Source organism: Lissotriton vulgaris, chromosome 8 (genome assembly GCF_964263255.1).
Source record: "Lissotriton vulgaris chromosome 8, aLisVul1.2, whole genome shotgun sequence".
In the NCBI taxonomy this organism is placed as follows: domain Eukaryota; kingdom Metazoa; phylum Chordata; class Amphibia; order Caudata; family Salamandridae; genus Lissotriton; species Lissotriton vulgaris.
The window spans coordinates 234,518,012-234,529,586 of NC_141696.1; positions in this window are offsets into that span (position 1 = coordinate 234,518,012).

Sequence of the window (11,575 nt, forward strand, 5' to 3'; positions counted from 1 at the left end):
GTCACCTCCTGTCTTTCTACTTATGTCGAACAGAACCAACTTCTTGCTTCTCACGAAGCAGGTTTCCGCTCGGGTCATTCGACCGAATCTGTGGTGCTCGCCATTCTCGACGAGCTGAAAGCCAAGGCTGACACCAACTCTCCCCAATCTTTGGTTCTCCTCGACCTGTCCGCTGCGTTTGACACGGTCGACCATAACATTCTTTTGGACCGTGTCAGCGCAGCGGGCATACGAGGCCCTGCCCTTTCCTGGATCACGTCCTTTCTAACAGGACGTTCACAAGCTGCCCACCTCCCCGGCTTCTCTGCTCTTCCCCTCCCGGTGCCCTGTGGGGTTCCCCAAGGTTCCTCCCTCTCTCCTCTTCTTTTCAATCTTTATATTCATCCACTTATTTCTTCTCTTCTTGAGCTGGGGGTCTCTGTGTATAACTACGCAGACGACCTCCAGCTCGTCTTTGATCTTTCTTCTTCTTCTCACTCCCTATCTTTTTTTCGCTCCACCATGGTCTTTATTTCTGGGTGGATGAGCGCCAATCATCTCAAGCTCAATCCAGATAAGACTGAGCTTGTCCTGACTGGCGGCTCATCCAGCCCCTGGTCCTCTGCTTTTTGGCCCCCTACTCTTGGCCCCCCTCCCACCCCGGTTCCCTCCGTTAAAACATTGGGCATTAAGGTCAGCCAGGACCTGCCCATGCATGGCCAGGTCAGTGCCGTAGTGTCCTCCTGCTTCCTCTCCCTTCGGCTGATATGAAAAATTTCTCGTTTTTTTTCTCTTGACTCCCTTAAAATCATCATTTCTGCCCTTATCACTTCCCGCCTTGATTATGGTAATAGCTTGTTCGCGGGTATCCCTGCCTACGAAACTCGTTGCCTTCAAGCAATCCAAAATCAGGCTGCCCGTCTCATCTTTCACTTGCCCAAAACCCATCACATCACTCCTGTCCTCAAATCCCTTCACTGGTTACCCATCCTGCAGAGATCCTTGTTCAAACTAGGTTGCCTTGTTTATCGGGCCCTTGATCACTCTGCACCGGCGTTCATCAACTCTCTGATTTCCTTCCACACCCCTGTCCGCACTCTGAGTTCATCTTCCTCTGCCCTCCTCACTGTTCCCCTTTTCCACAAAACTCGCACTGGTGGAACTAGATTCTCTGTTCTTGCACCCCGGTTTTGGAATTCCCTTCCTCTCTCTATGCGTTCTATCCCTATCTTTTCACACTTCCGTAAAGCGCTCAAAACTTTCCTGTTTGCCCTGGCCTACCCCCGCTAAACCTCCTGGCCCTGTCTGTTCTGTTCCCTAGAGCTCTCAGCGCCAGGAAGCCGTTTGGCCATCGTGCGCTCTATAAATAATTTCATTCATTCATTCATATTGACATCTAGCCTTATTGCTGTATTGACCATCTTTTTGCATTTTCCAATATATTGTTGTTCTTGTCAAAATGTCTCTGTGATCATACCCAACTAGAAAAAAAGATTTATTAATGAATTTTCACCTTTTGTGACTTTATTGTGATATGTTTGTATGTCATTTTAGTATATATTTTTGATATCAATTACAATCCATGTGAGAACAGAAAATAAATAAAAAAGATATATTTTTGGTATATTACGTGTGTGAAGCATAGTCTTTGCTTGGATATCTATAATATATTTGTAGCACATATGTACTAGTAGTAGCACCCTTGCCCAGTGCTGACCCTTTTTTCAAATCGTTTTGTAATGTTTTGTTCATTAATTTTGCCTGATTTGTTGTTTCTCACGTTACTGCTCCCCTACCTACATGTATTAATCTACTACCTTTACTTTTTCATCCTACATACTCTATATACAGCGCTCTGATACCCTTTCGGGTCATGTTCGCGCTACATAAAACCTTTCAAATAAATAAATAGTTGTATCCGCTGAAAACTATAAACATGTGAGTTGTGCATTTGAAGGCTTTGTCTGGCTGTCTGTTAAGGTTTCTAAAATGTGATGATCTATGTGTTATTTGGATCTGTGTAGTGATTGTCACCATGATAATGGCGTCATTATGGTCGCCTGTCCAGCGGATCTGGGAAGGGTATGCATCGACGGTCTCTGTTGTTTGTGGATGTGTGAAGTTAATAAAGGATTTGTTCAGTTCATTTTTGTGGGTAAATTGCTTTCGATCTTGGGAGACCTTTCCTTTCAAACTTTAAAGGGCTCTATTTCTTCAGTGACATTTATATAATAAATATAGTATTACGAAATAAACTCACATCTTCAGATTTCATTTATACAAGGAACGCGCAGCTATGCAATGCGTCAATACAGGGTCAATAAAGGTCAATGAAGAAACACCGGTTAACTTGCTAGAAATAATCTTACCGCGCAAACTTTACCCGAAACCTCATTCCCGGAGAAAGTTATTTGAACACTGCGAATGGCATCAGCCGAAAGCCAGCCTGGCTGCAGAAGGGCGCGAGGACGGTGAGTTCACATATAGTGGTCACATTGGCCGATATTTGAAGCTGTACTGCAAAATCTGTCGTTCAGTTGAAATATATTTAAAACAATTTAGTTCAGCATCAAACGTCTGTGGAATGTACAGTGTAAATCTCAGAAACATATCCCAGTTATTTAAAGGAAAACATTACTTTTGAAAGCTTAAATACTGTATACAGTCTGAGTTACCCTCAGCCACTACATCCTAACACCCCCATATATTAGCTTTTTAGTTGAATGCCCATCATGCAGTAAAACTCATAACTGTAACACGTCACAAAAGATTACAATTTGACTAATTAAACAATTAACCAGGTACCAGAACACTGCATATGCACCACAGCTAAATTTCTAGTGAAAAATGTTTTTAAAACAGGCATAGCAGACTGTCGGTTATATAAATGATGCAGAGATTAGTGGCCCAGTCTGGCCACATTGGGCTCTCTTCAGTTGCAGCTAGTGGGCTTATATAACAATAAGTGGCAGCAAATATCATAAGATGGATGGCGGGTGCACAAATAATGTTGCAAAAACTTGACCTGTAAATTGTATTATCTGGTTATCTCGATAAAATGTATATAAAGGAATTTACCCCTCGCTATTGTCATTATATCAAAATGGGTGCTTTGGTATCATTTAGGTTGAAGGCACATTATGTTTGTGCTTCATGTAGATGCTGTCTCGTGAAGTTATGTAGTACTTCTCTTCAAACGATGCAAGTTCAGTTAACATTAAACAGCAGAATGCTGCCATCTAGAGGTTACCTGAATAATGGCTGACTCCAACTTTTATCATGCTCATTGATATGCCGACTTGTAAGGCTGCTGCTTTCTAGGGCTGAGGCAGTCAGAAATGATTTATAGAGGTGTTGGATAGTCGGGCCATTTGCTTTGGCATAATTATACGGAACGCAAATCCATCGTTTTGCGCTATATTTTAGCCTAAAATGCGGAGTTGTGTCGATGTATTTGAAAAAGGCACTGCCATCGAAAGAAGCTCGTGTTCTGTCGTTCGTGTTATGGCAGTGAGGAACTGCAGGACATACGTTGCCCTTAATTAGTTTCACTGGTATAACAACAACAACAAAAAAGTGAAAAGTTGAACGTCTGAATTAATCTCAGCGACTGTTAATTAAGGTGGGCTGCATTCCAGTCCATTGTGTTTGTTTGCTCGCTCTCCCACTCTAGAAAGGGACCGTTTAAGGCAAATTACACATGGTCCTGCCCCAGTAGGTAAAGACCAACACAAACTGCAAACTGAGAGACTGACAGAGAGAGAGAGAGAGAGAGAGACTAAGAGACTGACAGAGAAAGAGAGACTGACTGACAGAGAAAGAGAGAGACTGACTGACAGAGAGAGTCACTGACTGACTGAGAGAGAGAGAGACTGACTTGGAGAGACTGGCCAACTGCGAGAGAGAGAGAATGAATGACTGAAAGAACCTGACTGAGGGAGAGAGAGAGACTCTCTAGAAGACTGACTGACTTAGAGATAGAGACTGAGAGAGAGAGACTGACAGAGAGAGAGGGACTGACAGAGAGAGGGAGACTGGCAGAGAGACTGACAGAGAGAGAGAGACTGACTGACTTAGGGAGAGACTGGCAGAGAGAGGGACTGACAGAGAGAGAGAGAGGCTGAGAGAGAGACTAACAGAGAGAGGGACTGACAGAGAGAGAGACTGACTGGGAGAGAGACTGACTGACTGAGAGAGAGATTGACAGAGAGCGAGAGAAACTGACAGATAGAGAGAGAGACTGACTTACTGAGAGAGACTGACTGAGAGAGAGAGACTGAGACACTAAGAGAGAGAGAGAGACTAAGAGAGAGAGAGTGGAGAGAGAGAGTGGAGATAAAGAGAGAGTGGAGAGAAAGTAGAGAGATAGAGTGGAGAGAGAGTGGAGAGAGAGAGAGTGGAGAGAGAGAGCGAGTGGAGAGAGAGTGGAGGGAGAGAGAGTGGAGAGAGAGAGTGGAGAGAGAGTGGAGAGAGATAGTGGGGAGAGAGTAGAGAGAGAGAGTGGAGAGAGAGTAGAGAGAGATAGTGGAGGGAGACAGTGGAGAGAGAGAGTGGAGAAAGTTTGGAGAGAGAGAGTGGAGAGTGGAGAGAGAGTGGAGAGAGAGTGGAGAGAGAGTAGAGAGAGAGAGTGGAGAGAGAGGGGCAGGAGAGTGAGAGAGTTGAGAGAGAGTAGAGAGAGAGAGTGGAGATAGAGAGAGTGGAAAGAGAGAGTGGAGAGACAGTGGTGAGAGAGTGGAGAGAGAGACAGTGCAGAGACAGTGAGACAGTGGAGATAGAGTGGACAGAGTTGAGAGAGAGAATGGAGAGAGCGAGAGAGAGAGTGGAGAGAGTAGAGACTGACTGACTGACTCAGAGACTGAATACTGACTAACAGAGAGACTGACTGGCAGAGAGACTGACTGAGAGAGACTGGCTGACTGAGAGATAGACTGACTGACTGACAGAGAGAGAGAGAGAGAGAGACTGATTGGGAGAGAGTGAGACTAACTAACAGAGCAACTGACTGACTGACAGAGACTGACTGACTGAGAGAGAGACTGATTGAGAGAGAGTGAGACTGACTGACAGAGAGACTGACTGATTGACAGAGACTGATTGACTGAGGTACAGAGATACTGACTGACTGAGAGAGAGAGACTGACTGAGTGAATGAGAGAGAGACTGAGAGAGAGAGGCATAGACTGCCTACTGAGACAGAGAGACTGATTGACTGTGAGAGAGACTGACTGAGAGAGACTGACTGAGAGAGAGAATAACAGAGAGAGAAAGACTGACTGATAGAGAGAAAGACTGACAGAGAGAGTCACTGACTGAGAGAGAGTCAGATCGAGAGAGACTGGCTGACTGCGAGAGAGAGAGAATGACTGACTGAGAGAGACTGACAGAGGGAGAGAGAGAGACTGTCTGGAAGACTGACTGACTAAGAGAGATAGACTGAGAGAGAGACTGAGAGAGGGACTGACAGGGAGAGAGACTGACTGACTGAGAGAGAAACTGACAGAGAGAGAGAGAGACTGACTGAGAGAGAGAGAGACTAAGACACTGACTTAGAGAGAGAGACTGACCGACAGAGCGAGAGACTGACTAGGAGAGAGACTGACTGAGAGAGAGAGACTGACTGAGAGAGAGACTGACTTGAGAGAGAGAGAATAAGAGAGAGAGAGACTGACAGAGAGAGACTGACTGACAGAGAGAGAGAGACTGACTAACAGAGAGAGAGACTGACTGAGAGAGAGAGACTGGCTGACTGAGACAGAGAGACTGGCTGACTGAGAGGCATTACCAAAGAGGGACAGAGAGAGAGGGAGACTGTCTGAGAGACTGACTGACAGAAAGGGAGAGACTGACTGACAGAAAGAGAGAGACTGGCTGACTGAGAGGCATCGACAAAGAGGGACAGAGAGAGAGGGAGACTGTCTGAGAGACTGACTGACAGAAAGGGAGAGACTGACTGACAGAAAGAGAGAGACTGACTGAGAGAGAGACTGACTGACTGAGAGAGACTGACTGACTGAGAGAGAGAGACTGAAAAACTGAGAAAGAGACTGACTGTCTGACAGAGAGAGACTGACTGACTGACAGAGAGAGACTGACAGAAAGAGAGAACGATAGAGAGACTGACTGACTGACTGACTGACTGACTAAGAGAGACTGAATGACAGAGAGAGATAGACTGACTGACTGACAGAGAGGGAGACTGGCTGACTGAAAGAGAGAGACTGACTGACAGAGAGAGAGAGAGACTGTGATGGAATTGTGGTCAAAGTGTGTATGAAGCTATGCAATGCCTCTTAAGATTGCTATTGTCTGCTAATAAAAATGTATTATCAAAATTTGCTCTTTGTAGTTACATCTGCTTTTGAAATATTGCATTGTCGCACTGTCTAATGTTTTAAAACGGAAACGAGAAGGAGCAGTGGATGCACTTTTGTCAAAACTGAACGATGAGTGGGCCTGATCTTGTATATCATGACAGGAGTCTGCATCAGGAAACCCACCTAAAGTTGGGCAAACTTCACCGGCCTACTAATGGCAGGGGCCCTGTAATGAATGGACCACCACCTTTGATAGCCTGCGGGCAGACTAAGCCCAACCTTTAACTCCACCATCCAGTGTTACTTATAACGGCTGTATTGGTGACAGTGGAGTAACTATAGCCCTGCATCCCCTGCAGTATGGCGGGTTGCTGGCCTGAGAGTTCTAGAATGGCATGGAGAATGGGGAGGGGGGGGCTCCATGTAGTTTGCAGGGGGGCCCCCCTCAAGTTTCATTACGCCACTGCCCGCATCTGGGCATGCCTGTGATACTTATAGCATCTCAATGAGAAAAACAAACAAGCATTTGCAATGAAATAGGTCTTGCATTACTAAAGTTTGAGCTATTGGCATTGCTAAATAATGCAACACAAATAGCTCAAACTTTAATAATGCGAGACCTATTGCATTGCAAATGCTTGTTTACGAGGCAAGATGGCGACCGACTGATATCGCCGTGAAGATGCTCCGCTGAGCCTCCCCTATCTGGACAGCCTAAATGCTCAGGAACTCACCTCTAATGTAGCGAAAAAAAAGGGACAATAATCTACACTAAATAATCCCGGAGAAAGTTATTTGAACACTGCAAATGGAATCAGCCGAAAGGCAGCCTCGCTGCAAAAGGGCGCGAGGACTGTGAGTTCACATATAGTGGTCACATTGGCCGATATTTGAAGTTGTACTGCAAAATCTGTCGTTCAGTTGAAATATATTTAAAACAATTTAGTTCAGCATCAAACGTCTGTGGAATGTACAGTGTAAATCTCAGAAACATATCCCAGTTATTTGAAGGAAAACATTACTTTTGAATGCTTAAATACTGTATACAGTCTGAGTTACCCTCAGCCACTACATCCTAACACCCCCATATATCAGCTTTTTAGTTGAAGGCCCATCTTGCAGTAAACTCATAACTGTAACACGTCACAAAAGATTACAATTTGACTAATTAAACAATTAAACAGGTACCAGAACACTGCATATATACCACAGCTACATTTCTAGTGAAAAATATTTTTAAAACAGGCATAGCAGACTGTTGGTTATATACATGATGCAGAGATTAGTGGCCCAGTCGCCACATTGGACTCTCTTCAGTTGCAGCTAGTGGGCTTATATAACAATAAGTGGCAGCAAATATCATAAGATGGATGGCGGGTGCACAAATAATGTTGCAAAAACTTGACCTGTAAATTGTATTATCTGGTAATCTCGATAAAATGTATATAAAGGAATTTTTCCCCACGCTCTTGTCATTATATCAAAATGGGTGCTTTGGTATCATTTAGGTTGAAGGCACATTATGTTTGTGTTTCATGTAGATGCTGTCTCGTGAAGTTATGTAGTATTTCTTTTCAAACGATGCAAGTTCAGTTAACATTAAACAGCAGAATGCTGCCATCTAGAGGTTACCTGAATAATGGCTGAATCCAACTTTTATCATGCTCATTGAAATGCCTACTAGTAAGGCTGCTGCTTTCTAGGGATGATTCAGTTAGATATGATTTATAGAGAGGTTAGATAGTCGGGCCATTTGCTTTGGCATAATTACACGGAATGCAAATCCATCGTTTTGCGCTATATTTTAGCCTAAAATGCGGAGTTGGGTCGATGTATTTGAAAAAGGCACTGCTATCGATAGCAGCTCGCGTTCTGTCGTTCGTGTGCTGGCAGTGAGGAGCTGCAGGACATACGTTGCCCTTAACGAGTTTCACTGGTATAACAACAACAACAAAAAAGTGAAAAGTTGAATGTCTGTTAATTAAGGTGGGCTGCATTCCAGTCCATTGTGTTTCTTTGCTCGCTCTCCCACTCTAGAAAGGGACCATTTAAGGCAAATTACACATGGTCCTGCCCCAGTAGGTAAAGGCCAACACAAACTGCAAACTGAGAGACTGACAGAGAGACTGAGAGACTGACAAAGAGAGAGAGACTAAGAGACTGACAGAGAAAGAGAGACTGACTGACAGAGAGAGAGACTGACTGACAGAGAGAGTCACTTACTGAGAGAGAGAGAGACTGACTTGGAGAGACTGGCTAACTGCGAGAGAGAGAGAATGAATGACTGAAAGAAGCTGGCAGAGGGAGAGAGAGAGAGAGGGAGACTCTCTGGAAGACGGACTGACATAGAGACTGAGAGAGAGAGACTGACAGAGACTGACAGAGAGAGGGACTGACAGAGAGAGGGACTGACAGAGAGAGGGAGACTGGCAGAGAGACTGACAGAGAGAGAGAGACTGACTTACTTAGGGAGAGACTGACAGAGAGAGAGGCTGACAGACAGAGAGCGAGACTGAGAGAGGGAGACAGAGAGAGACTGGCAGAGAGAGGGACTGACAGAGAGAGAGAGAGGCTGAGAGAGAGACTAACAGAGAGAGGGACTGACAGGGAGAGAGACTGACTGACAGAGAGAGCTTGACAGAGAGAGAGAGAAACTGACAGAGAGAGAGAGACTGACTTACTGAGAGAGACTGAGTGAGAGAGAGAGACTGAGACACTAAGAGAGAGAGAGAGACTAAGGGAGAGAGAGAGTAGAGAGAGAGAGAGAGTGGAGAGAGAGAGTGGAGAGAGAAAGCGAGTGGAGAGAGAGTGGAGGGAGAGAGAGTGGAGAGAGAGAGTGGAGAGAGAGTGGAGAGAGACAGTGGAGAGAGAGAGTGGAGAGAGAGAGTGGAGAGAGAGTAGAGAGAGAGAGAGAAGAGAGAGAGTGGAGAGAGAGTAGAGAGAGATAGTGGAGGGAGACAGTGGAGAGAGAGTGGAGAAAGAGTGGAGAGAGAGAGTGGAGAGTGGAGAGAGAGTGGAGAGAGAGTAGAGAGAGAGTGGAGAGAGAGTGGCAGGAGAGTGAGAGAGTTGAGAGAGAGTAGAGAGAGAGAGTGGAGAGAGAGTGGAAAGAGAGAGTGGAGAGACAGTGGTGAGAGAGTGGAGAGAGAGACAGTGCAGAGACAGTGAGACAGTGGAGATAGAGTGGACAGAGTTGAGAGAGAGAATGGAGAGAGCGAGAGAGAGAGTGGAGAGAGAGTAGAGACTGACTGACTGACTCAGAGACTGAATACTGACTAACAGAGAGACTGACTGGCAGAGAGACTGACTGAGAGAGAGACTGGCTGACTGAGAAAGAGACTGGCTGACTGACAGAGAGAGAGAGAGACTGATTGGGAGAGAGTGAGACTAACAGAGCAGCTGACTGACTGACAGAGACTGACTGACTGAGAGAGAGAGACTGATTAAGAGAGAGTGAGACTGACTGACAGAGAGAGAGACTGACTGATTGACAGAGACTGATTGACTGAGGTAGAGAGATTCTGACTGACTGAGAGAGAGAGACTGACTGAGTGAATGAGAGAGAGACTGAGAGAGAGAGGCAGAGACTGCCTGACTGAGAGAGAGAGAGACTGATTGACTGCGAGAGAGACTGACTGACTGAGAGAGACTGACTGAGAGAGAGAATGACAGAGAGAGAAAGACTGACTGATAGAGAGAAAGACTGACAGAGAGAGTCACTGACTGAGAGAGAGACAGACTGAGAGAGACTGGCTGACTGTGAGAGAGAGAGAATGACTGACTGAGAGAGACTGACAGAGGGAGAGAGAGAGACTGTCTGGAAGACTGACTGACTAAGAGAGATAGACTGAGAGAGAGAGAGACTGAGAGAGAGACTGACTGAGAGAGGGACTGACAGGGAGAGAGACTGACTGACTGGCAGAGAGACTGACAGAGAGAGAGAGAGACTGACTGACTGAGAGAGACTGACTGACTGAGAGAGACTGAGACACTGGCAGAGAGAGAGACTGACCGACAGAGCGAGAGACTGACTAGGAGAGAGACTGACTGAGAGAGAGAGACTGACTGAGAGAGAGACTGACTTGAGAGAGAGAGAGAATAAGAGAGAGAGAGACTGACAGAGAGAGACTGACTGACAGAGAGAGAGAGACTGACTAACAGAGAGAGAGACTGACAGAGAGAGACTGACTGAAAGAGAGAGAGACTGACTGAGAGGGAGAGACTGGCTGAGTGAGACAGAGAGACTGGCTGACTGAGAGAGATCGACAGAGAGAGAGGGAGACTGTCTGAGAGACTGACTGACAGAAAGGGAGAGACTGACTGACAGAAAGAGAGAGACTGACTGACAGAGAGACTGACTGACTGAGAGAAACTGCAAAACTGAGAGAGAATAACTGTCTGACAGAAAGAGACTGACTGACTGACAGAGAGAGACTGACTGACTGACAGAGAGAGACTGACAGAAAGAGAGAGCGATAGAGAGACTGACTGACTGACTGACAGACTGACTGACTGACTGACAGACTGACTGACTGAGAGAGACTGACTGACTAAGAGAGACTGAATGACAGAGAGAGATAGACTGACTGACTGACAGAGAGAGAGGGAGACTGGCTGACTGAAAGAGAGAGACTGACTGACAGAGAGAGAGAGAGAGACTGGATGGAATTGGGGTCAAAGTGTGTATGAAGCTATGCAATGCCGATTGCTATTGTCTGCTAATAAAAATGTATTATCAAAATTTGCTCTTTGTAGTTGCATCTGCCTTTGAAATATTGCATTGTCGCACTGTCTAATGTTTTAAAACGGAAACGAGAAGGAGCAGTGGATGCACTTTTGTCAAAACTGAACGATGAGTGGGCCTGATGTTGTATATCATGACAGGAGTCTACATCAGGAAACCCACCTAAAGATGGGCAAACTTCACCGGCCTACTAATGGCAGGGACCCTGTAATGAAGGACCACCACCTATGATAGCCAGCTGGCAGACTAAGCCCAACCTTTAACTCCACCATCCAGTGTTACTTATAACGGCTGTATTGGTGACAGTGGCGTAACTATAGCCCCGCATCCCCTGCAGTATGGCGGGTTGCTTGCCTGAGAGCTCTAGACTGGCACGGAGAATGGGGGGAGGCCTCCATGTAGTTTGCATGGGGGCCCCCTCAAGTTTCGTTATGCCACTGCCCACATCTGGGCATGGCCGTGATACTTATAGCATCTCAATGAGAAAAACAAACAAGCATGTGGAATGCAATAGGTCTTGCATTACTAAAGTTTGAGCTAT